Source organism: Phyllobates terribilis, unplaced genomic scaffold, assembly GCF_046119375.1.
Source record: "Phyllobates terribilis strain yellow unplaced genomic scaffold, ASM4611937v1 Scaffold_11__3_contigs__length_659146591, whole genome shotgun sequence".
In the NCBI taxonomy this organism is placed as follows: Eukaryota; Metazoa; Chordata; class Amphibia; order Anura; family Dendrobatidae; genus Phyllobates; species Phyllobates terribilis.
Genome location: NW_027362771.1, coordinates 344300302 through 344324844, shown reverse-complemented (window position 1 = coordinate 344324844; position 24543 = coordinate 344300302). Strand labels below are relative to the sequence as shown.

Sequence of the window (24543 nt, the reverse complement as noted above, 5' to 3'; positions counted from 1 at the left end):
CAGGGCGGAGGATACTAAACCGCAGGATGGCAGAACGCTAAAAATAATCTATATTAAACACATAACTGAAAGAAGAGCATTTCCAAGCAAATGATTACAGTAAATAAAACTATTGGTAGGAAATTAACACTTAGGCTGTGTGCCCACGTAGCGTTTTTCAAGCGTATATGCTGCGGAATTTCCGCAGCGTAAACGCTTGAAAAACGCATGTATATCCGCACCCCATGGTCCCCATGGTCAAAAATCCGCAGCATGTTCATTAATTTTGCGAAAGCGCAGCGGAATCAATGTGCGGATGGTACCCAAGTCTGGATGAGAGGAGACTCTCATCCAGACCTGGGTACCAAAGAACCTGTAAAAAAAAGAATAAAATAAAGTTTATACTTATCTTCTGATGTTTTCCCTCCGTCGCGCTGTTGTCTGAAGGACCTGCCACGTCATTGAGTCATGTGACCCACCACATGACTCAATGACGTCACCGCAGGTCCTGCACACAACAGCGTGAGCCGCTCAAGCCTCCGGACGGGGCAGAGAATGCATCAGAAGGTGAGTATAAAGTTTAATTTTTTTATTTTTTACCATTCTGAACAAGTTGTCAAGCACTTTTCCAAGTGATGCTTGGAGAAGTGCTTGATAACCCGCATGCGGAAATGCATGCAAAGACGCCTCACAAACGCTTCTACCTGGCGGGAAAACCGCATGTAATATCCGCATGCGATTTTCCCGCCAGGGAGAAGCGTAAAAAATATGCTTCAGGTCCGCAACGTTTCTGCATCTCCTTGGCAGAAAAAACGCATGCGGATTGTACATGCGTTTTTTCTGCCAGGGAGAAGCCTTTTATGCATGCATTTCCGCATGCGTTTTTTCAAGCGCTTTTCCAAGCGATTTTGAGTATCACTTGGAAAAGTGCTTGACAAGTTGATCACACAATATAAATCCATGCAACTGACCAAGTTATGATGCTGTAAATGCAGTATCAATACTAAAAAAAAGAATTCAAATGTTAAAAAAAAAAAAAAAATACGTTTTACTTACCTTTCCGGTAATCCACCGTCTCCTCGGCGTCCAGCGGTGGTGTAAAAGGACCTGCCATGACGTCATTTAGTCATGACCTGCCGTCACCGCAAGTCATTTTACACCACCGCTGGACGCCAAGGACACAGGACGCACCGGAGAGGAGACTGGAGGACACCGGAGAGGTAAGTAGAATGTATTTTTTTATTTTTAACATTTGAATTCTTTTTTTTTTTTTTTTTTTTTTTTTTTAAAACTAATGGTACCCGGGTCTGGAGGAAAGCCTCCTCTTCTCCAGACCCAGGTACCAACAGCACATTGAACCGCATAATATCCGCATGTATACATGCGGATGTTTTGTAGTTCAATGCAAGTCAATGGCGGCGATTTACGTCGCGATTGCGCAAAATAAATGGTTGCTGGGACCCCCCTTTTTCACGTTCTGATATCTCACTTTCCCAGTGGTTATAGGTTTCCTTATCAGTGACTATAATCACAAAAAAACACAACATCCTTTGCTGTAATAACCATGGGGGTATTTTTTTGATGGTTCTGATCAGGAAAATATTGAGAGTTTATGCTGTTTTTTTTTTTTTTTTTTTGCCGCAACAAGAATAGTGCTGTTTATCTCAATTTATAGCAAAAAACAAACAGACACTGTGGTCGCAATGTGTGAATACAGCCTTCGTGCTTTCTTTAATACTATTTTGTGAGTAGTGTGCAGACCGATAGACCAATAAGTGTTAATTTACTGGGAGCAAACACAGGGATTCAGAAGGGGTTGTCCGAGTAGTAGACAACCCCTTTAAGAAAAAAATCATATACATGTACATGATTGCAAGGGTGACCACATGTGGAAGACGCTCAAGAGCTGAGCTCCCTCCACGTGGCTGATGGCAGGTTACGTTACATAACCGGCATCTGTGTCTAAAAGCACAGGCTGGAGCTGAGCTCCGATTGCTGCTGTTAACCATTTACATTACGCTTTTGATCTCTGACAGCGGCGTTTAAATGGCGCGATTTTCCAGTGCTAAAGTGCACTGGCTCTCATTGGCCATCCCTCGACATGATCGCGGGACACTAATGGTTTCCCATGACAGCTGGGGACATGCTGAAGGCCCCCGCTGCTGCCATCTTGGTACTTCTGTGACTGTATACTGCAATACTGTAGTTTTGTAGTAGATGCAATCCAATTGCAGGTTCAAGTCTCGCGTGAAGATTAATGGTAACCTGTTAAGATGGAAATGCAATAAAATCTGCCTGGGCACCGCGTTATAGAGCAGATTGACAGTTTTGTGAGAAAAGATTCAGTATAACCGGTGTTGTCATCATTTACACCCCCGCTCTTTTCTGGGACTTTAGGTCCAGTGGGCGGTCCAATCAGTGACTGACAGCTATCTTTATATAAGTGAGCATACGGAGATAGATGTCTGTCACTGATGGTCCAGTGGGCGGTCCTCATAATCTCAGGAAAAGCAGAGGTTTAAAAAACAGGTTATACTGAATATTTTCTCACAAAACTACATATCAAGTCGCTCAGATCCCGCTGCTCTATATCATGATGCTTGCAGATAGAACTGTATTTTCATGGCAACAGGTTCCCTTTAGGATAGATATACATTACATATAATATATATAATATCTATCGATATCTATCTATATCGATATCTATATCAATATATATCTATATCAATAGATATCATTGTGCTCAAAATTACAAACCTCGGCAGAATTTTTCCTTTCTTGGCCTTGTTTTAGAGAATATAAATGATAACAAAAGAAAATTTTTCTCCACTCATGGTTATTGGCTTGAAGTCATTTATCGTCAAACTACTGTGTTTTCTCTTTTTAAATCTTAACGATAATCAAAAACATCCAAATGACCCTGATCAAAAGTTCACATACCCTGGTGATTTTGGCCTGATAACATGCACAGAATTTGACACAAATGGGTTTGAATGACTACTAAAGGTAACATCCTCACCTGTGACCCGTTTGCTTGTAATCAGTGTGTGTGAATAAAAGCTGAGTGAGTTTCTGGGATCCAGACAGACTCTTGCATCTTTCATCCAGCCACTGACATTTCTGGATTGTGAGTCATGGGGAAAGCAAAAGAATTGTCAATGGATCTACGGGAAACTGTAACGGTTAACTGTATAACACAGGAATGGGATACAAAAAAATATCCAAGGAATTGATAATGCAAGTCAGCAGAGTCCAAACTGTCATTTACAAATGGAAAATCAGGGGCTCTGTAAAAACCAAACCACGGTCAGGTAGACCAACAAAAATTTTGGCCACAAGTGGCAGGAAAATTGTTCGGGATGCAAAGAAAAACCCACAAATAACATAAGCTGAAATTCAGGACTCTCTGAAAACTAGTTATGTGGCTGTTTCAAGATGCACAATAAGGAGGCGCTTGGAGAAAAATGGGCTGCATGGTCGAGTCGCCAGAAGAAAGCCATTACTGCGCAAATGCCTCCAAGTATCTCGCCTACAATACACCAAACAGCACAGACAAGCCTCAAAACTTCTGGAACAAGGTCATTAGGAGTGATGAGACCAAAATTGACCTTTTTGGCCATAACCATAAGGCTATGTGCCCACGATGCAGAAATGCTCTGGATTTTTCCTGAGCATTTCTGCATCTCCCTGGCAGAAAAAACGCATGCGGATTTTACATGCGTTTTTTCCTGCCAGGGACAAGCGGAAGTGAAGCATTTTTGCATGCATTTCCGCATGCGGGTTGTCAAGCGCTTTCCAAGCGATTTTAGCATCACTTGGAAAGTGCTTGACAACTTGGTCACATTATATAAATCCATGCAACCAGCATGGATTTAAATAGTGTGACCATAAAAGAATGGTACCTGGGTTTGGAGAAGAGGAAACTCTTCTCCGGACCGGGATACCATAGGACCTGTAAAAAAAAGAATAAAATAAAAAATATCCATTATACTTACCTTATCCGATGCGTCTTGGCTAGCCGGCAACTCGCGGTGGACTAAAAGGACCTGCCATGACGTCATTTAGACATGTGACAGGTCACGCGACCGCTGACATCAGCGGTCGCGTGACCCATCACATGACTAAATGAAGTCATGGCAGGTCCTTTTTAGACCATCGTGAGCTGCAGCTAAGCCAGGAGGCATCGCTAAGGACACCGGGGGCCATCAGAAGGTAAGTATAATGGATATTTTTATTTTATTTTTTTTTTTACAGGTACTATGGTACCCGGGTCCGGAGGAGAGTCTCCTCTTCTCCAAACCCGGGGACCATCTGCACATTGAAACGCATGGAATCCGCATCTGCAGATGCAGTGATGCGGATGTCATGTGGTCCAATGCAAGTCAATGGCAGCGAAAACGCCGCGATTCCACAAACTAATTGGTAGTTCTGTAGATTTTTTCAGCAATAATAATCCACAGTGGAAATTTCCGCAGCATGTGCAGATTGTGCGGATTATCATTGGGGAACATGGCAGACCTTCTACCAAGCGTTTAAGGGTTTCTGCAGCGGAATTGCCGCTGCGGAAACGCTTAAAAAAAACGCATAGTGGGCACACAGCCTAAACGTTACATTTCAAGAGAGGTCAACAAGGCCTATGATGAAAGGAACATCATTCCTGCAGTAAAGCACGGAGGTGGATTGCTGATGTTTTGGGGATGTGTGAGCTACAAAGGCACAGGAAACTTGGTAAAAGTTGAAGGAAAGATGAATGCAGCACGTTATCAGCAAATACTGGAGGCCAATTTGCACTCATAAGCCCAGAAGCTGCGCATAGGATGTACTTGGACGTTCCAACATGACAACGATCCAAAACACAAGAATTGTGCCCAAGCCCAAGAATTTACAGGAACAGGAGGCTTTTTGCCAAGAAGAATGGACAGCTTTACCATCTGAGAAAAAGAACCTCATCCACAACTACCACAAAAGACTTCAAGCTGTCACTGATGTTAGAGGGGGCAATACACGTTATTAAGAACTGGGGTATATGAACTTTTGATCATGGTCATTTGGATGTTTTTGGTTGTCATTAAGATTTAAAAAGAGAAAACACAGTAGTTTGACATTAAATGGCTTCACCCAACCAATAACCATGAGTGGAGAAAAAGTTTTTTGTTATCATTCATATTCTCTGAAACAAGGCCAAGAAAGGAAAAATTCTGCCAGGGTATGTAAACTTTTGAGCACAACTGTATGTACTATAGTATATTTTTTTGAATAATCAGCTGATCTACAAATATAAGCTGATCACCCAAATGTTGTGTAAATTTAGTGTAATATATATATATATATATATATATATATATATATATATATATATATATATATATATATATATATATATATATATATATATATATATATATATATACACACACACACTGCTCAAAAAAATAAAGGGAACACTTAAACAACAGAATATGACTCCAAGTAAATCAAACTTCTGTGAAATCAAACTGTCCACTTAGGAAGCAACACTGATTGACAATCAATTTCACATGCTGTTGTCCAAATGGAATAGACAATAGATGGAAATTATTGGCAATTATCAAGACACCCTCAATAAAGGAGTGGTTCTGCAGGTGGGGACCACAGACCACATCTCAGTACCAATGCTTTCTGGCTGATATTTTGGTCACTTTTGAATGTTGGTTGTGCTTTCACACTCGTGGTAGCATGAGACAGACACTACAACCCACAGAAGTTGCTCAGGTAGTGCAGCTCATCCAGGATGGCACATCAATGCGAGCTGTGGCAAGAAGGTTTGCTGTGTCTGTCAGCGTAGTGTCCAGAAGCTGGAGGCGCTACCAGGAGACAGGCCAGTACACCAAGAGATGTGGAGGGGGCCGTAGGAGGGCAACAACCCAGCAGCAGGACAGCTACCTCCGCCTTTGTGCAAGGAGGAACAGGAGGAGCACTGCCAGAGCCCTGCAAAATGACCTCTCTAGCAGGCCACAAATGTGCATGTGTCTGCACAAATGGTTAGAAACCGACTCCATGAGGGTGGTATGAGGGCCCGACGTCCACAGATGGGGGTTGTGCTCACAGCCAAACACCGTGCAGGACGCTTGGCATTTGCCACAGAACACCAGGATTGGCAAAGTCGCCACTGGCGCCCTGTGCTCTTCACAGATGAAAGCAGGTTCACACTGAGCACATGTGACAGACGTGACAGAGTCTGGAGAATCCGTGTAGAGCGATCTGCTGCCTGCAACATCCTTCAGCATGACCGGTTTGGCAGTTAGTCAGTAATAGTGTGGGATGGCATTTCTTTGGAGGGCCGCACAGCCCTCCATGTGCTCGCCAGAGGTAGCCTGACTGCCATTAGGTACCGAGATGAGATCCTCAGACCCCTTGTGAGACCACATGCTGGTGCGGTTGGCCCTGGGTTCCTCCTAATGCAGGACAATGCCAGACCTCATGTGGCTGGAGTGTGGCAGCAGTTCCTGCAAGATGAAGGCATTGAAGCTATGGACTGGCCCGCCCGTTCCCCAGACCTGAATCCGATTGAGCACATCTGGGACATCATGTCTCGCTCAATCCACCGTCACATTGCACCACAGACTGTCCAGGAGTTGGCGGATGCTTTAGTCCAGGTCTGGGAGGAGATCCCACATCCGCAACCTCATCAGGAGCATGCCCAGGCATGGTAGGGAGGTCATACAGGCAAGTGGAGGCCACACACAATATTGAGCCTCATTTTGACTTGTTTTAAGGACATTACATTAAAGTTGGATTAGCCTGTAGTGTGTTTTTCTACTTTAATTTTGGGGGTGACTCCAAATCCAGGCCTCCATTGGTTAATAAATTTGATTTCCATTGATTATTTTTGTGTGATTTTGTTGTGAGCACATTCAACTTTGTACAGAACAAAGTATTCAATGAGAATATTTCACTCATTCAGATCTAGGATGTGTTATTTGAGTGTTCTCTTTATTTTTTTGGAGCAGTGTGTATATATATATTTATATTATACACACACACACACACACAATTTGGGTAATCAGCTTATATTTGTAGATCAGTAAGGTATCATCAGTAAATAGCATAGGGCACACTTCCAAGTCAAAGCTTTGGTTTAAAAATCAATTGTACCAGATGATGGCGAGAAGACCCTTTCATCCAGCGCCACTGTCTGTTGCGTAGAAATGAGCTCATACAGTAATCGGCCCATTTATTATTAAACAGGCTAAAAGGACAGATGAGTGATTAAGTAGTGCATTAAAGAGACTGGACATCACCAAGCAGACGGACACACGGCACTAGAACACTACCACAAAGGATTTACTTGATGCAGACACAAAGAAAGGAGAAAAATGTGGTTAAACTCATAATTACTTCAAAGTGTGACAAAATTAATAACAGGTTTTAGGACAGCAGAGGTAGTAAACCATTTGATATTTTTACTCATCACCTGAAAAGCACGGCCAAGATGACTCTTGAGGGGTAATTAGACGCTGTACATACATTTTACAAACAATGCAAAAATGCAGTTTATTACCACACCTGCAGATAGATCCATTGCCATGCAGCACACTGTAATGGTATTGGATTGTAAAAATCAAATGAAAAGTTCAGACCTAAACTGTTGACTGTAAAGGATCGTTTACACCTGAAAACCGCTGCCATTTAACGACGGCCGATTGGCAAATACAGCTTACCAGCAGATGATGGTCTGTCTAGGCAGGTCGTCCAGAATTATGTGTGCACAGTTATCAGCAGAACATCACCTATATATACAGGACCATGTGTGGCCGAGGACAATGATTTTAATGCCAGCATAAACAATACAAATTCAATCACCCACCAAATGAGTGTTTTGCTCTTTCATCAGTGACTGCCAGCAAGTTGATACAAGTTGTTGATACAACTGTGAAATGAGCAGTCTGATGAATGCTCATTCCAATTTATAAGCTTGTCTAAATGGTCCTTAACACTGCACCTCCTTATAGCTTCTTCCTCATATCTACCACCCCCATCTACCATGTCTATCACTCTTCCCATGCACTGAATTGTGCTAAAGATCCAAGATTAAAATCCCCCCCCCATAACGGGAACCTCCCATTCCCTTTTCAAAAAGGTTTGTGTTTGTGCTGCACCAGCTCTGTGGAATGCACTACCCCAGACAACCAGATTAAAGGCCCATTTAGAAGAGCTGATAATCGGGAACAAGCATTTGTTAGAATGCTCACAGATTGCTAGCATGTTTATACAAGTCGATAATCAGTCACATTAAATTAATAATTATCAGGAGCTCATCATCCATTAAAACTGGAAATGTGCTGCTGGATACAATATTTTATGCACACAGAATCCCACGCAACCTGCCTAACCAGGCCATTAAATGACTGCTGATGGGCTTGTAAATGACAGATCAACAGTGGTTTAAAGGGCAGCGGCTGCAGAATGTGCTAGTGACCCATAAACTGTAATGATTACTATTATAGCTATGATGATATCACTTTGGAAATAAAACTGTGACCTTGCTGCAACCCACCGGTCACGTGATACAAAACCGATGATGTCATTTTGTTGATAAACACTAATGCATTGTGTAATCAATATATATGAAAGGAAACCAGTGGGATCCAGTATAACACAGGTATGCTGGCGAGTCTGGGGTTATTTCTAAGACAGTTACCTGCGACTGCATCTATACAGCCAGAAGACAGTAAAATTACCTCCCATGCTCATTACTGCATAGAGGAAAGCAAGGAAAAGCCAACATGAGTGGGTGTCAAGCAATTATGTTATCCACATGAATTCAGGAGAGGAGGAACATTGTGACGAGCGCAGAAAGTTCAGCACGAGCTCTCTGCCTGGAACAAAGCACCCCCACCCTGCAGAAAGCAAAGCGGAGGAGAAAAGGCCTAGTGTGCACACATGACACAATCAAAACCATTTTTAACTCGCTAGGACTGGCCCTCATTAATATTACAAGACTGTATAACATGACAGTGCACAGCGGACTAACCAGCCAAGAGACAAGCTGCAGGATTTGCTCAAATCATCAGATATTTCTGTGAAATGTGTTCGGCTTTATACCCAAACTATTTGCAGAAGTTACACCATACTTCCGCTGTAACAGAAAATAAGGCTGGGCAGACTGAGCATATTCTGAATCAATTAACTGGGCTCTTAAATTATTAAAATTTTACAGAACACCATTTTCAAGCTCTTCCTTTCCTTGCAGCCGGTGAAGAACAAAGCTTCGGCCCCAACTGACGCATTTTACTCACCTACTTAGCTGCAGTCTATCAGTATAGAAGAGAGCACTGTGCTAGTGATGCGTTTAGTGCAGAAGCTTGCAGACAGGATACAACTGTGCCCCCCTTATAGAGGAGAGCAGAACAAGGTCGGTATGGGTTCCTAAATCAAAACAAGATTATTTTTTTGTCCCCTGTTGACTGATGGCAAACGAAGAGGTTCAAAATTGTGAGGAACTGAAACAGTATTTACTAAAGTTGCAGAACTTATTATACAATTAAGGCACCACTCCAGCGTTTGTTTATTTTACCACTGCAGTAGTGCCACTAATCTAAGTTCCCTGGCGCAAGTCTTATACTTACCAGCCGCTGTCTTCTTCTGTCATTGGCGCCACTCTGGTCATCTTCGGCAGGGTGTGACCTGTCCGGTCACTCCAGTGTTTGCTGGGCGATCTGGAAATCACAACGCAGTGTAAGTCTATGAGAAACTAGAACAAGGCTCTCATAGACTTACACTGAGAGCTTGTGATCGTTACCTCTGACTACAGGTCAGTCAGAAGCTGCAGCCACAAGATGGCGGCGCAGGACCGGAGCAGCGCCTGGATGAGCAGAAGACAGCAGCTGTTAAGTATAATACTAAAAAAAAAAAACACTGGACTGGTACAGCTTTTACTAACCACAAAAATCAGGGAAAGACTATTGGCAGACAATTGGGGCTAAAGTTCAGCTTAGTTCAGTGGGTGGCTTAGATGGGAAGCCATTTTTCATTTCTTTAAAAGGAAACTTGTTACCAAGTTTTTACTACCCATCTGAGAGTAGCAAGACTTAAGGTATGAGACCCAGATTTCAGCAATGTATCACTTACTGGCAGGGCTGTGGAGTCGGAGTCTATGTCCATTTTGGTGGAGTCGGAATCGGTATAAATTATATAATTAATTGAGTACAGTAGTTCAATGCAGTTTGTGGGGAATATTTTTTCATAAGAATTTGGGGAAAGTTATGAAATGTCCTATAAATGTCTGCCCTATTCCTGATCTAAGGGTCTAGACTTTTAGAGATGAATCTGTGCTACAGTAAATTTATCACTTAAACATGAGCCATGTATGAGGGAGTCGGAGTTGGAGTCATGGAAATTGAGGAGTTGGAGGTTTGGCTTACCAACTCCACAGCCCTGCTTACTGGGCTGCTTGCTGCACTTTTGATAAAATCCCTGTTTAATCTGCTGCAGATCTACCAGTTCTCTGAATGCGGAGTACATATGTAGAAAGCTAACAATCAGGGGTGGGGGGTTGTTATTCAGATCTCATCACAATAGATGACTACGACCGCTGGAATCAGGGTCTCTGCCGCTACATCATGCTACTGCTCTCAAATGAGGTGGCAAAAACCTGGTGACAGCTTCCCTTTAATAAACATAATATTGCAAAGTTTACCATGTAAAACATAGGCTGGGCTCACATCATGTTTGCTAAGGCCACGGCCCCACTATCAGTATTCGGTCAGTATTTTTTTCTCAGGAGTGGGAGCCAAAACCAGGAGTGGGTGATAAATGCAGGATTGGTGCGCTTGTTTCTATTATACCTTTTCTCTGATTGCTCCTCACCTGGTTTTCTCTCCCACTCCTGAGACTGAATACTGACCAAATACTGATAGTGGGGCCGTGGCCTAATCATGTTTAACGTATAGGCTATTTCAGACAGTAAAATCCATTAAAAAAAAATAAAGTATGCATTAAAAAAATAGAAATTCTGACTTGAGGTTGTTAAGTACATATATATTAATGACTCATCTAAAATGGAATTTGTCACCTGCAAACACGCAAGATACCTGAAGATCAAGTGGTAATCTACATGTAAATAAGTGTTTCAGTCATGCCTTGCAGGTTTGAAAATGAAGATCTGTACTCCCTGTAACCCCTCACTTCCAGTCATTGGGGCGACGCACAGATCAGTTACTGTCAATCACTATAAAGGGAGCACAATGGACTAACTCTCTGCCATACTGATTAACAGCCAACCCTACACACACATGGCTGCAGATGAGAGTGGGATTATAGCGCGCTCACTGTGTACTGAGGGGTGACTATTACAGCTCGCTGCCTCAGGAGTGGCTGCAGGGAGGATAGAACATCATTTTCTCCCTGTAGCTGCTGCTCCAGTAAGCCTACCAGACATGACGACACTACTACCACTATCTCTGCAGGTACATAGCGTTTTTTTGGAGATGGAATGTTCCCTTTAAAAGGAGTCTGTCAACCCCAAAACACAATTTAAACTGAGGACATACTAAACATGGTGTACTCAGCTACTACAAAAACCATATTCCTTAACTGTGCAAGTTTGTCCCTCTGATCTGCGAAAAAAACAAAAACACTGCGGCATTTCAGAGAAAGAAATACTTTAAATGCCAAAATGGACAAAGACAACCCTGTAGACTAGTTGGACAGATGGGTCCCTCTTGGCTACTTCCTGCTCGCTACTAGTAGCTGTCACTCCAGGGCTGCGGACATGGAGAAGCCTCCGGGGCCAGAGTCTTTTAAACGCCGCAGCATTTCAGAGTCAAGCATACCCGGCTGAGATAATGCAGCCAGTGCCTAATACATGCTGCTTAATCGGTGAGCAACATGTATCAGCTGAGAGGTTTCCTTTAAGCCCTGTGTAACCACACCCATGATTGGCAACTTCCTGTGTAAAGTAAGAATTGTCAACAAGCGGCCCATCAGTGTTGGGGTGGTGTTACACGGATTAGCCCGACTGTCCTGCACATGAGACCTAGTCCTGTAGATGAGACCTAGTCATGTAGTGATCATCTTCTGATCATAAAACAGCGATTGTACTAAATCTAGAGCACATGGCCTAAAAAGTGACATTACTGAAATCAGGCACTCTGCCCCAACATTACGGTGCTCTCAGATTAAATAGCAAAAGCCGGCTAACAGATTCCCTTTAATGCAAACATGAGTAAAAGGAGGAAGTATGGTTACCACGTCTGAATTTACTTCTCCGAAACGGACGAACAGCCGTCACTTAGTCAGCATGTTCAAGCTATACCAACAAGACAATTTACACAAATGCCAGTTCCAGGTGACAACCAATATGGCTGCACTTCCTGTAAAGTTTTGTAAAAAGGCCACTGTAACCGAACAGCGAAAGATAAAACTAGGCCGCTAGTGGAGGATCACGTGACCGGATCTGTCCATCAGCCTCCTCCAACTGAGAAACATCTTACATAGAAAAGCTGCTTTTTTATTGGAGGAGGCTGGTGGACTGATCTGGTCACATGCTCTTCCGTCAGTAGTCATTATATAGAAAGAAGTGCTGGTCAGCAAGTGAGGAAAGCTGCACTAACAAGCAGGCGGCGCTTCATAAAGCAGGAGTACATGAAAGTGACACTGAAATGTGCCCCCCCACCCACACACACTTTTATAAATAAAGAGAAGTGGACAGCCCCTTTAAAAAAAATGTACAGCAAGCTGCGTACAAGAACACAGTCACAAAACAGGGTCGTGACATGCAAGTCTTAGGCTATGTGCACACGATGCGGTTTTAATACGTTTCTGTGGCCATTTTTCCGCTGCGGAAATGCATTAAAACCGCTTGTTAATAGGTCTGCCAAGTATAGCAATGGTAATCCGGATGTGCTATGCACATGAAGCAGAAATTTCCGCTCAGGATTACCATTGCGGCAAAAACCGCAGCAGGACCATTTATTGCGCGATTCCGCCGCGAATTTGCGCCCATTGAATTACATGCGGATTTGCTCCGATTCAATGCATAATATCTATACATGCGGATTTGCTGCGTTTCAATGACAGTCAATAGGCGCACATTTGCGACGGAATCGCGCTGCGGGTGGTACTCGGGTCGGGAGAGGCCATTCTTCCTCTCATCCGATCGCTGCTCTGACTGGCGTGGATGGGAGGAGCAGCAGTCTGCTGTTCCCAGCCCGCGTTAGTATAAAAAAAAAAAAAAAAAAACACCTCAAACTCACCAGTCCGGCGGCCCCCGGTGTCCTCCTGGTCCCTGGCGGCGATCCGATGCTCCCGGCGGCCAGAGACACGCTCCCAGCAGTGTAGTGCGCTGCCAGGACCTGCGCCGACGTTGATGGTCACATGACCATTCAGCTGGAGCTCACCTAACCGTGGGAACATTCGCAAGAATGTTCCCAGGGGCTCACCAGCTGATCTTCAGCTGATGAACCCCAGGGGACCTCCTGCAGCATGTATACTGACAGGGGTGATTTTACACCCCTGTCAGTATACAGTGCTGTATTCTACAGCTGTGACAAAAGTGATTGCTGATGTCACAACTGTAGAAGTGACCCAGATTGTCATAGGACTCTCAGTGGTACGTGGACTGCGTCGTTGACGGCGGACAGGTGAGGAATATTGTGGTTTGTTATTTTACGTTTTTTTCAGGAGATCGAGGGCTTCGCGGAGGCGTACAATAACATTTTTTTTAAAACAGTGTGTTTTTTATTTTATTAAAATACTTTCTGGATGTGTTTTTATTGAAAAGGCGGGACTATTTTACCACGCGGTTAGTAATGGGGGCGTCTTATAGACGCTCTGCATTACTAATCTGAGCTTCACGTCAGCCACCAATACAAGGCTGACATGAACCCCAACCCCATTACCCCACTGCCACCGCTACAGGGCAGTGGAAGAGCGAGGCTAAGCGCCAGATTTCGTGCATTTTATGGATGCGCCATTTCTGGGACTGCTGACGGGTGATATTAATAGCCGCGGAGGGGGCTAGTATCCATGGCCCCTTCCATGGCTATTAATATCAGCCCGCAGCGGTCTAGTTTAGCCTGTGCTGGTTAGATTTTATAGGGGGACTCCACGTCAACTTTTCTGGAATCCCCCTGCAATCTAGCCAGTAAAGACTAAACAAACAGCTGTGGGCTGATATTAATAGCCAGGGAACATTGTTGGCCAATGGCCCCTTCCCCGGCTACTAATATCAGCCCCCCAGCGGTCAAGCTTTCCCTCTGCTGGTTATAAAAATGACGCAGAAGCCCACGCCATATTTTTTTTTTTTTTTTTTATTTTAGGCTCTGTGCCTAGGATTCAGACGTAGCAGCGCTTTGGATGCAAATTTTTACGGCGTCCAAAATGTTGCATTCTATTGAAAGCAGGTAAATCCACATGTGCTCACTGAACCATGTGGCTTTACCACATTCAATACTTTCTTGTGGTCAAATTTTGTTCCGCAGACTAGCAACTCCGCAAAAGAATTTGACATGTTGCGGTCCTGAAAGACGCGCCACAAGTCAGTGTCCGCAGGTGATCCGCAGCCTCAGATGCACGCATAGTGGACATGGGATTTCTAGAGATCCCATCCACTATGCTGTACCGTCTGGACGCTGCGGGTTTCACGCTGTGTAAACACGCAGCTTCAAACCTGCAGCGGCTCCTGACCGCGGCCACGTACCCAAACTCACACGCTAGTCGACCGATTGAAGTGTCATTATATGCACCGACAACAAAAGTGCCGCATTAGAACACCGCGTTTTGGACACAACATAAATACCTTGTGTCCAAATCGCTGCTGAGTGCTGATCAGGGGAACATAGTGGCTAACGAACCAGCTGTGAGATGTTAATTATGGCCAGGGAAAATGTTTGCCTAATGGCACCTTCCCAGGCTTAAATTAGCAGCTCACAGCAGCCGCATAAATTACGTGAATAGAAATGCTAATGAAGATTGGGTAAATGGGACTAGCTGACACCTAGCTCTTTTGTTTGGTGATGACAAGGTGTCAATCAGACCTTTTCATGACCAAACTTAAAGTAAAGATTTAAATAAACATACAGACACAGTGTAAACATTTTATTTGAAATACAACAGACCCATTCTTTAATCATTTAAATGAACCAATATACTCACCCCAGTACTTACTCCAAGGATTTAAGTAATGTCCCACCAAATAACTTTATTTAGCTCCAAAAAGCATTCGTTGATATACAAAAATGCTTCAAAAAACGCATGTAAAAAAGCGTCAAAAAGGCATGTAAATCCGCATGCGTTTTTTTCTGCCAGGGAGAGGCAAAAACGCTCAGGAAATTTCTGCTTCAAATCTGCATTGTGAGCACATAGCCTTAGAATAATTATGATGATGAGTAGTCACATGGAGAAATCATATTGTAACATTGTATTTTCTTGGGGGAAAAAAGCAACAAAACTAATTAACTAGTTGTCTGCTGTGAGCCCCTGCTTCATTTTCATTCTTTCCATGCACAAGGCTTGATAAACCTCCCCATAAGTGTGGCTGCGGTCCCATAGCTATGCTGAACCTTTCGCCCGCGGTACGCTTCAGGTACACTACATTTTTTGCATTCGTCCTCTATATAGAAAAAGTGCAGACTGCTACACTTTTCTTTATCATTAAAAAAATGTGATGATTCACAACCTGCTGAGTCACAGCAAGTAACATAATTAGGGAAAATTACTATACATTTACATTGCCTGGCCCAAAGATTAAAGTATGTAAGAAAGATCAGAAGCAGCACTCCTTACAGGTATATACTTTACCATCCTGCTGCCAACTGATACTACCCACATGGTGCCCAGAGTGCAACTGTCATTTCCAGAATGCCGGCCTGGCGCCATAAGAGTGCTTTTTGATAAAATGAGGCAGCAAAAACTGAAAAAAAGAGGAGCAGCGTGGCACGAAGGTATAGAATATTCTCAATTCAGAATCATCCCCTCCCCCAACTTCATTACACAGCACTTTCTAAAGTTTCATCTTTCACATGACTGTTTGATCCTATGGCTCCAAAACCTTTTGTAATTTGTGTTGGTGACGCCCATGAAAATCACTTTTTTAAACTAATTTTAAGAGAGATTTATTTCTTTTAAAAGCAGGTCAGGCAAGTGGCAATAAACACAAATACTCTAAAACGCAAGCCTAGTCAGAAATCAATATATATTTTTTATGCCAAAGCAGCAGCGTTCAATACAGACTCAATACGTATACGTCTCTGCACTAATAAATATCGGTGTTTAGCAGCTGCCTGTTCTAAAATGTAAAACTGTACATGTCAAATAATTTTTAATTCTGCCAACATTAGTAAATTACCAGAAACCTGTAAAAAACTGTATTTTCCAGTAAGACTGACTTTCCTCAAAATGTAAGATTATTCCACCAATTTAATCATCTACATAGCATCCAGGAAGATATGGAGGGACAGAGTATAAAAAATGTAAAAAAAAACAAACATTTTACAATATGATACAGGCAGAGCAATAGATAAATCATTTGCAATTACCAGGGAATCTGTCAGTCAGATCAACACCCCAGCCCACCTCCACATATGTATGTAAATCCATCAACACCTTTATATCTTCTATCTGTTCCTGCATTCTTCAGTAATTAGCATTTTCATTCATACGCACATGATGCCTTAAATGCTCTGGGTGTGATAGAGCACTTAAGGAGCCACTCCTCCTGAGGTTGTTTCCCCAAACAACCTGGTTAGGCCAAGACTTGTTAGGTGATCTTTGACCTTCAAAGGACTTAACACATCATTTGCATATGAATAAAACCACTAATTACTCACGAATGTAGCAGCAGGTAGAAGATATAAAGGTGAGAATGGATTTACATTTCATAGACCTGACAGATATGACAGATTCCCTTTAAAGGCCTGACTGCTTCTCCATTCATTCTCTATGAAACTGCCAGAAAATACTGAACTCAGCGCCCAGAAGCCCCATAGAGACTAAAAGAAGAGGCAGTCCGGCATGTACACCTAAATAGAGATAAGGGGAATAAATGTGCCCCATTGTACGATTAGTCGGACCCTCACAGGATAGATGACAACCTATCTTTACTGGACAACCCCTTTAATGGGACCATGCAGCAGTGGACAGTCCAAGGTAGAGGTTAATAAGAAAAATTAACCGGTTATATTGTGACAATTTTTAGAGAAACAAAAGAGTCATTTGTGGCATATAAATTAATAAAACAATCTCATCTTAGACATAATGGGTTTGTTTTACATTAAACACATGGGTGTGGGCAGAGACTGAAGGAAACAAAAAGCTCCCCTATGTGAGTCACCTTCTCCTGTTCTGAAATGTAACTACAGCAGCCTTAACTCATGCAAGACTGCTGACGTCTGAACACTATTAACGCTCTTCTCACACCTACGGCACGGAGCGACGCTCTAACAAACCCTCCAGTGCTCTATTTTCACCCCATGTCAAGCAGGTTCACACTACAGAGAACAGCATCCCTTGTAGGGAAGACAAACTGCCCATCTCTATAGTGTGGAGAGCAGTAACAGATGTACAAAAGAAGGTCGGTGGGGGTCTCAGATTGCCACCAATTATAAACTGGTGGTATGCCCAACCTCTGTGCACATAAAAGCACAGGTTCTGTAGATACGCTATTGATTTATGTATACAGGATTAGAGCAAAAACATTTTTTGGGGACCCTGGTCCAGCAACCACAATAGTAGTTCATGGCCACTGGACCAGAGCATTGTGAACCTTACGCTTCTTGCGACATCCCTGGAGCCTATACTGATCAGTACGATCCCCGCATTGTCATGTGTGCGTTGTACTGCAGCGCATCGATGTTGCATGGACTTACTAGTTAGAAGAGGCGCCAGTAACGTAGCAGGTAGCAGGAGGCTCAATGTTCTGGACCAAGGTCCCGATAATTTTTTTGCTCAACTCTATACATTATCTTACTTGTACCTTAAAGACTACTCATATTAATCCTAACATAAATGCTGATTGGATATATACTGATCAGACCACAAAATAAATGGTTGCTATATCCGCATGTTATTATAGTAAAGCTCTGCATGTACAAACTCAATTGAACAGCGATCCGTCACCCCCCTACATGTCTGTTCTAACAAATACTTATTATTTCTTATAAAATTACATTTTTCCTTACAACACATTATTCAGCTTTTATTACTTCTGGAAGTGCATCAATAAAAAGGACGACTGGGAATGACAATTTCACTTGTCAATACAGAGCTGACAATCTGACAGTAACCGATCTGTACCAAGTTGTCAGACTGTATTTTCACACCATATTGATAAAGGAAAAGTTAGCAGCTAGCTGTCAATTTATTCATACAGGAAAAATAGCAAAGCAAAAGCACAAAGGTTCTCCAGAATTGATATTTTATGGGGAGTATCAAAATAGCTGACATGTCTGCTTTTAACCAATAAAGGTTACCAGAATGCTAATGCAGCTACTGACAAATGTCCTACAGAAATGGAAATACTGAAGTGCGAGACCATTGGCTGTGAGCCATGAAACTTGCTGGAGGCTACACCCGTTAGATACAAGAATCGGAATATGTATTATGGCTATGCTACAGATATTAAAATCTGATTGTATTATGACAAGGTGCAGAACATTACTATCTGGATAGATCCATAGTATGCGGCTTATAGTCTGTCCATCGTATGCCAGCACACAAAGCCCCAGGCTGTGTGATCACACCCATACTACAGCTGTAGCACCCAACCCCTAAGGGCTACATAACTCAGCTCTACTGTATCTCTACCCAGTAGCTACACAGATCAGTGATGAAAGGAAGGCATGTTCTTTACTCCCTTGTTTGCAACTGCCTGCTTATCATTGGTCAACCACATGCAGGGGAACAAGCATACACTCCCATAGAGACAAATCTCTGGTAACACCCAGTTGACTTTAAAGGGACTGTCCCCTACTCGGACAACCCCTTCTCAATCATTAGGTTTCCCCCAAGTAAAATAATAACACCTATACTCATCTCCAGTGGCGGCGACGTTCCAGCTTTGTCGGCACTGGCTCTCCTGAGGCTCACGTGACATTATGTCATGCGATCCCTGCAGCCCATCAGCAGCAGCTCCATCTTTCCCCTCCTTTGGACGTAACTGACACCCGTAGGGAGTGAGAACGGCAGCTGCTCTCACTTCCTCTGGATGTCTCATTTGTGGCTGTTAATTTTTTACTTGGGGTAGACAGTGATTGAGAAGGAGTTGTCAGAGTAGGGGACAGTCTCTCTAAAATAAATTTTAAACTTTACAAGCTAATATTTCTGCAATGGAAGAGAAAAATTAAAAAACAAAAAAAATGTTTTACTCAGCTCCACCGCCACATGCTCAAACTGGTGAAATGTCCTCTTTACAGGAGTATTCAATTTACAAAAAATACATATTCCTTTTGGTACAAAGAAACATTGTACAATTCTCTAAAATACCTGGAGGAGACCCAGATGCAGAACTGATAATATGATATGACCAGGACAGATCTATACTCACTGGGAGTAAGTGATTAAATGACAGCAAGCAGAGATCTAAAATGAAAAGCGATAAAATTATAGGAAACCATAGAAGCAGACTCCACTTCCCATCTTGCAGCGGGCTAAATACAACAATATATTGATATTATGGACTCCGTCCATTAGATATATTGGAAGGGAACATGCTGACAATGGCACTGCTGGTAAACATATTAATATAAAGAACAGCAGGGATCCATGAACCTATTGCTTTTCATCTACTCTAAAGTGTGAGCTAATATGTTCCTCGGGATCCCTGTGTAAGCATGCTGCTGCTCAAGACAGCTTAAGTTCTCATCCGAACTAGCCCTTAGGGCTAATCCAGACAAGCCATTTCTTGCATTGATATGTCTAGTACGTGAACACATCACAGGGGGTATCTAGGACTTATCCATAGGATGGGTCATTATTACATCAGTAGGGGGTGCGACCCTGGGCACCCCATTTCTCCAGAGAGGGTGTTCACTTCAAAGCTCACCAGCCACAGTTTTGTACTTTTATCGTGTGTTCCTGGTATTACAGCTTCATCCATTTTAAGTGAAGGGGCTAAGCTATAATAGCAGGTACAACTGCTACCTACTGTATATTAATCCAAGTATAAGCCACCAATACTCAAATTCCAGATGACACTTATAATAAATGTGTCAGCTTCCCAAACAAAAAGGAGAGTAAGACGCTCCATTGGTATCCACCAAGAATGGACAGAAATGTCCAGCACAGATGGATGTAGGTGTACATGTTCTCTATGACGTTGGCCGACAAGCCCGGTCTGAATACACCACATCCAGATGCACAAAATGCAAAGTGAAAAATCATAGTCTCGAGTAACATGCTCTCCTGTATCTGCAGATGTACTAACCATCTGACCACAGCCGATCACTCATTTACGTCTTATATCCATACACAATATAATAGCTTCATGGAAAAACACGTTCGGTCACTTTTGAGATTTGATCAGCAATGTGCTTCAGTAAGCCAAAGCTGGGGGTGGACCTACAGAGAGAGACTACAATGGAAGCACTGGTGTTTTGAAGCTATTTTTTTTCTTACAAATACTGACCAGAATACTGCCATGCCCTATGGTATAACAAGAACACATACCACTAATGTATGCCACCACTTTCCTTTATTCCCACAATAAAGGGTCTATATCTGCAGATGCTGCATTGCAAAAAAAGTCAATGCCTACACCTTGGTAGCAGCAAATTGTGCTGTACTAAAGTCAGTGGGTGACCAGGTAATAACTGGTGGCATTGAATCCTACAGAGGGAGAGCTTCCTTTCTGCAGCAGCTCTCCCCTCTGGCTATAAGAATAGGGCAGGAATACTGTTCCGAAGGCAGCAAGCAATCTTGTCTATAAACTGCTTGTAGACAGCACATAAAGGAGTATTACCGTCTCATAAAGTGATGGCATATTGATAGGATATGTCAACACTTGATGATTCAGCACTGCTGTGCCTTCACTCTCAGGATCCTGAGGGTCCTAGAGGTTGTAAGATGATGCCTCTTTAAATCTTCAGCTGGGAATCAGGAGGGCAGGGCATAGCCAGACTACAGACTCCTCCAGAAGGTGGAAAATATAGGACTGTAGCAACCATCGCTCATCATCTACATGATCTGGAGGACCTCAGTGCCAGCGGACAGATGATCACACGGCATGATGGAGAATCGCTGAGGTCATCCATTATTTGCATGCATGGCTGGTATGTAACAGCCCAAGGACAGTACAGCAAAAATTATAAACTCAACCAACAACTTGAAAAACTTGGTTCATCTGTTTTGTTAAAAAAATAAATATTGAAATCCTGACATTTCATGTACTGAAACTGAATGTCACTATCTAGAGGGACATACACGGGTGATCACCCCAAGCCAGAATCATAACCTGAACATCCTATGCCCAATGCAACATCAATATAAAGCTCCCCACAATGTATATTTATACCACAGGCAAGTTCTTATGTAGGTACTGGACCCAACCCTAACATTACAGCAGAACTCCTGAAAAAAGCACGCATCCCACTGCCATCCCTGCAGAAGAAGGTTGTTGTAGGGGCAAGTAACGCAATCTGTATTCTGGTCCTTGTCCACATCACTTTTCTGCTTTGCAGTTTATCTTTGATCCTTTCCTATTGCAAAAGTGAGAGGTGTTGATGATGCAGCGTACCCCTGATTCCTAGGAAGCACGGCCCCTATACCTGCAGCCAGTCCTGAGCTCCCTGGTACAGAAACTAATGATGGTCCATACACTGGGATTCCTATGGTTTACAGATCTGGCCATATAACCAAACTCTGGAAGAAACTCATAATGCAGCAGCCAAAAGTGCAGGACTCCCTGTAGTGGTAGGAGTATCTGACCTGTGTATTATTAGGGATCACATGTGGTAACAATGTTATCCAGGCTGTGATGTACCCTTATCCCCCTGTGTGACCAGAGGTGACAGAAGTTGAACAGTGTAATTTAAGGAATCGCATATGGGGCAACCGGGTTATCTAGGTTGTGATGCAGTATTAAACCTGGCATGACCAGAGATGACTGCAGGTAACTAGCATAATATTAGGGATCACATGTGGGGTACCCACTGACCCAGGCTGTGATGCCCACAGGTGACAGCCGCTGCCCCTCCACCTCCGGATGACAGACAATGGCGCAGATGGCGGCTGGCATGGAGGGTGCTGGGCGGCTGGCAGCGAGCGCTCACCTCGTCTCCTGCGGTGTCGGTACAGGGCTGGATGGGGAGTGTCCGGGGACAATGGCTGGGCTGTCTGCTATGTCCGGCCAGCTGCAGACCCCCGTGCAGCTCTCATAGATGTCCGCAGTCAGAGCCCGGACCTCCCACACCGCCGCTGGCCCCGCACTTCCTGGCTCTGTCCGTCTCCAGCACACAGGGCGGTGGCGGATGCCCGGACTACAACATCCTACAGCAGCCAATGGTCCCGGAAGCTGCTAACTAGACAGGTGCCTGAACACAATCCCAAACTCCGTTGTTTCCGGTTACTCGCTCCGCCCCGGTGTCCCGGTTTCTTTCCTCACTCACAACGGGGCCGAACCGGAAACTCCGCTACCAGCTCCGCCCTACCGCCCGCACAACAAGGAAAGGGGCGTGGTCACATGGGGAGACGCGTGACGTCACGCGATCCGCTCCGCTGGTCAGTGGCTCCTTGGGTGTGGGCGCTCCTGTGTGATACGCACGTTGTGTGAGGAGCCTGTCTGCGCTCCTCACCTCTGTGTCCGTACACTGAATACGGCTTATTGGTAACGTCTCCTACTCACAGCCCTGTATAGGCAGCAGAGCTGACAACATGCGCCTAGAAATGTGCATTTGCTTTAGTTGCTGAGTGGGCTGCCAGCACTAAAAATGGCGACGCTGTTTACTGCACGCACTGCGTATTTCCGCGTCAGAACTCCTAAACGTTCGACCCTTCCCATAGCGACCGCTTCCATAGTTGCTATGCGGAAACAGAGCAAACGAATGCTCTAATAGTGCAGTGCCACCTCGTGTTACTGCTAGGGTACTACAGGGAAACTGCAGTTTCCTAAATGCTGCTTATTACACCCATCATGCCTCATGTCCGGCACTAGAAGCCCCTGGTAATGAATTCAGTGCTAGTTGGACTGTGGGGGGCTGCAGCCATAAGGTGGCCTAAGTCTCATCCACATCTCAGCCTCTTGAAGTTGAAGTCAGGACATAGCCCTAACCTCCTGAGACAGCGCCCCAAATTTAGACATGTCCCACTGAATCCAGGACGGTAGGAAGGTGTTCTAGGTTTCTTTTTCTTCCAGGCTTCTGATACATCAATACAGTTGTATATGTCAGCCACTGACTTTAATGTTATCTGGAAAAAAAAAAAAACTTTTGCAACCTTTTCACATATGCCCTATACATAGGCGTAAGCCCCTCCCTATTAAACAGATAGCCATATAGACACATCCTATTAAAACAATCTCCAAACAATAGGGTTAATGGCAATAAATCCAACACATACTCTGGCTAAAAATGATCATCCAGAGCAAAGAAGAGAACCATTATAATTAAAATCCATCAATCTTTATTAGCGAACAATATAAAAACATATCATTAAAAATCACAGTGCCTAGTATAGGGGACGCCACTGTATCCCAACGGATAAGTTAATTTACTGCTACTGTGATAGAAGTGTGATAATCAAAATATGAGTATGAGGTGCCTTTTAGACAAAGTCAAGTGACTCCCCATGTGATAAATCACATAAAGCCCATATCGTTAGTATCCCTATAACTTTAAATATAAAGAAAAACGGAGTAGTATCAACAAAGGAAAAAAAGAGAATTTAAATCAAGCAGTATATACTGACAAGCAAATCCTGTCTTGTATATTTCAAGAGGTAAAAAATAGAGAATATATGGTATCTAGAGAATCAAATGCATATAAGTGCCCTGACCAAAGTCACCAACGACCTACTAACAGCCAAATCCAAGCGACACTACTCCATCCTCCTCCTTCTGGACCTGTCATCTGCCTTCGACACAGTGGACCATTCCCTCTTACTACAGATTCTCTCATCTCTTGGTGTCACAGACTTGGCTCTATCTTGGATCTCCTCATACCTAACAGACAGGAGATTCAGTGTCTCCCACTCACGCACCACCTCCTCATCTCGCCCCCTACTTGTCGGTGTCCCCCAAGGCTCAGTTCTAGGACCTCTGCTCTTCTCCATCTACACCTTTGGCCTGGGACAGCTCATAGAATCTCATGGTTTTCAGTATCACCTCTATGCTGATGACACACAGATCTACCTCTCTGGACCCGATATCTCCTCCCTACTAACCAAAATCCAACAATGTCTGTCCACCATCTCATCCTTCTTCTCTGCCAGATTTCTAAAACTTAACATGGATAAAACAGAGTTCATCATCTTTCCACCCTCTCATTCATATCCCCCATCTGACCTATCCATCAACGTCAATGGCTGTTCACTCTCCTCAGTCCCACAAGCTCGCTCCCTTGGGGTAACCCTGGACTCTGATCTCTCCTTTAAACC

General features: G+C 43.6%; 1 protein-coding gene across 2 annotated transcripts in view; it reads right to left on the bottom strand.

The window, feature by feature from the left end:
* CSNK1G1 (casein kinase 1 gamma 1) overlaps window positions 1-22640 on the bottom strand; it is a 92577-nt gene extending 69937 nt beyond the window's left edge. Inside the window, exon 1 of one of the 2 annotated variants that reach the window (XM_073652836.1) lies at window positions 22224-22640. The gene's annotated coding sequence lies outside the window, so the exon portion shown is untranslated. The remainder of the gene's footprint in view (window positions 1-22223) is intronic. The other variant, XM_073652837.1, reaches the window with a different exon arrangement.
* Window positions 22641-24543: the final 1903 nt, after the last annotated feature.